Below are 4,457 nucleotides of genomic sequence, written 5' to 3'. Positions count from 1 at the left end.
GTAATCATTAATATCGCTACGGGCCTGGCACCCTCTATGGGTAAATGGCCTCATTCAAGAAGGACATGGATTATTAATTTGTCATACTATTATCGATAATAGATATTCCATACACTGCATCGTATATTTGTTAAATTAACAAAATACCTTAGTGCTGAACTTTTTTCTTTTCGCTCGCCGCTACTAAGAAAATCCTGGTTAGTTTCTTTTCCTCACCTCATTAATATGCTTAAATTCAGGGGGTAGTCTCATATGAGTTGAGGTTATTTTAAAATATTTACTTTAAATATACATAATAATTCAATTATGTAATATTTAAATTTTAGACAAATATGAGTCAAAACAATTCAATTATTTATCTTGTATTTTTATACACATACTGTTGGAAAAAAATGTTTTGCCTTTATGATTGAATCAATTATAACGAATCATTATGTCTTATAATGTTTTTTTTTCCAAATCTTGGTTCTTAATATTATAGAAAATATATAAGAATATTTTCTAAAATACAACATGTGCACCAAACACATACATTACATACAAGTCAAGAGCAACCAGATTTCTTTAATTTTAGAGATATTCTAACAACCCTTAACCATATGTAGTCCATGCAGCATATATTAGATATATGTATAGCATGGACTGCAATATGCATTCAAAATGTCGACGTTCATGTGTCCTGCAGTTCACACGATGACGCGCAGTTTGCTGCGTTCTTCATCGTCCCATGAGCCAAGTGATCCTCCGCTTAGGGTAATTTTTTTTTTGCTTTTATTTAAGTTTATCACTATATTAATATAAATAATATTACCAATGGCAATATTATAATATAATATTAGAATTTTATAGATACCAATAATATGTTACGAATGTCTTGCCTTCTTATAAATGAAGGCATTAACTTGTCATATATTATCATAGCGGCAATGAGATAGTATATTGTGATGTACTAAATCATACCATAATATATTTAAAGTATAACAATATTGATATCTTTAAGTACCTTGGGACACTCTTCTTTCATCGTCATCGACATCTTCTCTTTCCTTTCTATTTGATTTTTCAATATATAATGAAATACAATAAAATTCAATGATGATGCTTATTCACATACATTATTTTCTATTTCAATTGATTGATTGCCCAGCTTTCAAACTTTTGCCCATTTTAATATGTGCCCGGATATTATAGATAGAATTTGCCCATTTATTGCCCTTTCTTTTAGTTTCTAATGTAATGTAAAAAGTTCACCATATGAAAAGTATTGAATTTTTCTCATATATTTGATTTCTTTTGCGGTTTCACTTTTTCCTTCTTTTCATTTCTTCTTTCCTTCCTTCCTTTCTTTCTTTCTTCTTTCTTTCTTTCCTCGTTTCCTTCCTTTCTTCTCATTCTCATCTCTTTGATTCAGGTATAGTTCATTTATATATTGTCTTTCAGGTATTTGTCTTTTTGTGTGGTTTCGCCTTTTCTTATATTTTCTATTCAATATTATAAAAATATTGAATTTTATTTGGGGTGGTTTCATTTTTATTATTGAATGTATTACAATTATATGCAAGCATATAATGATACAGACAATCCATTGTTATTATTTAATAAGTTGATAAAATTCATTGTTAAATATTGAATTTATATTTTCTTCAGGTTCATGTGAACAGTTTCAGTTCACAATCCCAAGCATGAAAGTGATTCAGCGGTTTACCCGGACCTCTCGGTCTAGGAAATACACGTTGATACTTTCATTGTAACGCGCGTGCAGCCCAGGACATCTAAGGGCATCACAGACCTGTTATTGCTCAATCTCGTTATTGCCAGACGCAATTTGTCCATTTAAGAAGCTAGTGTCCATATTAATGGGACAAACAAATAGGTACGGCTTAACTTACATAAACATATTCAGATACCAAATACATCGCTGCACCGGATAAATGAAGGCTATGTAAAGTTTCAAACACCATAATCATAAGCATCTATTTAATATATTTGAGTCTCATTCGTTATCGGAATTAACCAGACAAATCACTCCACGAACTAGGAATGGCTATGCACCACCACCCACAGATTCGAGAAAGAGCTATCAATTGGTCTTACTCATTTATACCAATACCAATGCCCCCAACTGCTTCTATTAATCATTCCCTCTTGATCTAAAAACCAATGAAAGTAGAACAGAGGTCTTATTCCATTATTCCATGCACAAAATATTCAGGCATTTGGAGCCTGCTTTAAGCACTCTAATTTGTTCAAAGTAATTGTATCGACCCACAACAACACTCGGTTAAGAGCACTGAAGCAGGTTTAAATAGGAGTTAAATACATGAAAATCCGAAGAAATATCATATATTAAAAACTCCACCGACAATACGCTTCCATACAATGGTAACGTACAGACCAAATAATGGTGTACTACCCGTATGAAGCACAAATTCAACTACGAACGTTTTAACCGCAACAACTTTAATATACGCTATTGGAGCTGGAATTACCGCGGCGGCTGGCACCAGACTTGCCCTCCAATAGGTCCTCGTTAAAGGATTTAAAGTGTACTCATTCCAATTACAAGGCCTCGGATATGAGTCCTGTATTGTTATTTTTCGTCACTACCTCCCCGTACTGGGAGTGGGTACTTTACGCGCCTGCTGCCTTCCTTAGATGTGGTAGCCGTTTCTCAGGCTCCCTCTCCGGAATCGAACCCTGATTCCCCGTTACCCGTTGCAACCATGGTAGTCCAAGATACTACCATCAATAGTTGATAGGGCAGACATTTGAAAGATTTGTCGTCGGTACGAGACCATACGATCTGCAAATTATCCAGAGTTCAACCAATATAACGATCCCGAAAGATCGCTTGGTTTTAGCCTAATAAAAGCACACGTTCCATAAGGTCCGTGTTTATATTGCATGTATTAGCTCTAGAGTTACTACAGTTATCCAAGTAACTGTTAATGATCTAAGGAACCATAACTGATATAATGAGCCTTTTGCGGTTTCACTTTTAATTTGTGTGTACTTAGACATGCATGGCTTAATCTTTGAGACAAGCATATAACTACTGGCAGGATCAACCAGAATAATGTATTATTATATATATCCACTATATATATAACATCTATTAATAACAAAATAAAATTTTGTTATTTTCGTTTACTTATATGTTCATGTACATTGTATAATACATGTTACATGAAATTTTAAATTTCATTAACTTTATATCGGATTATACATATCAAACATATTACTATGTATGATATTATTATCATTTGATTATATTATCGAAATGATTTCATATATTTTGAAAGAATTTGCATTTGTTTGTTTTGTTAAATTTGATCACTTTAGAAATAATGCTCCCACAATCGTGTTCACATATATTTATGATCTTACCTGGTGTATATTCAAACATCACTAATTCAATGACGACTCATTTTAAAACTTCTCCTCAACTATACTCTTCTATAATAACCATGTCGCCCCATCATGGCATTATAAATGCATATTTCTCAAAACGCAGCATTATCATACATTTTCCTCTTATAAACTCAACATACTATCTTATATTTCATATCAGAAATTTTCATCATTATAAACCTATAATAAAGTTCACAAAAATTCATACTCTCCATATGAAAAATTTCACCATATTATACATCTATAATCGTATGTGCAAAATCGCATACTCTCCATATAAGATAGGAAAATCTCTGATTATACTCCTTTATAAAGTTTTTCAACTGCTATACCATCAAGTGTGACAAAAGTTGATAAAACCCCGTATATGCAACTAACGTACACAAGTACGAATTATAGGTTTCATAACAAATTTTTACGAAACACACATTCCCCAAAGTACTTTTTCGTCAAATCACCTGTTTCTTAAGGCATGCATCATATAGGAAAATTCCTGATTACACATGTTGTAATCACTATAGGAAATTTCCTTATTACATTCCTTATAAGAATTTCAAATTCTCCTATGTGAACGACCACTGATTATAAGCCTTTATAAAATTTTCCTATACAACTCCGATTACATTCCTTTATAAAATTTGACAGTTTCCATATAACCATGAACATCCTGATTATAAGCCTTCATAAAACTTCCGAAAATCATTCCGGATTACATGCCTTGATAAAATTTCCATTTTTTCCTATATAACTTCTGATTACATCTGTTGATAATTTTTTAAAGTTTTTCCTATGACATAGGAGCATTTTTATTATAAGTGTTGAGGATTTTTCGAACTTGTTCCTATGAGATAGGAAATTTTCTGATTACATCCGTTGATGATTTTTTCAAGTTTTTCCTATGACATAGGAACATTTTTATTATAAGTGTTGATGATTTTTTCGAGTTTTTCCTATGAGATAGGAAACTTTTTTATTACATCTGTTGATGATTTTTCCAAGTTTCTCCTATGATATATGAATGGTTTGATTATAAGCGTTGATGTCCT

The 4,457-nt window shown here is 32.0% G+C and overlaps 1 non-coding gene across 1 annotated transcript; it reads right to left on the bottom strand.

The window, feature by feature from the left end:
- Positions 1-585: 585 nt before the first annotated feature.
- LOC119661056 lies at positions 586-756 on the bottom strand. Its single transcript, XR_005250512.1, has one exon. It is a non-coding gene; the product is annotated as a 5.8S ribosomal RNA (ribosomal RNA).
- Between the last annotated feature and the right edge of the window lie 3,701 nt (positions 757-4,457).

This window comes from Hermetia illucens, chromosome 7 (genome assembly GCF_905115235.1).
Source record: "Hermetia illucens chromosome 7, iHerIll2.2.curated.20191125, whole genome shotgun sequence".
NCBI classification, from domain to species: domain Eukaryota; kingdom Metazoa; phylum Arthropoda; class Insecta; order Diptera; family Stratiomyidae; genus Hermetia; species Hermetia illucens.
Note: the sequence above shows the minus strand (reverse complement) of the source record. Positions and strands in the feature narration are given on the sequence as shown.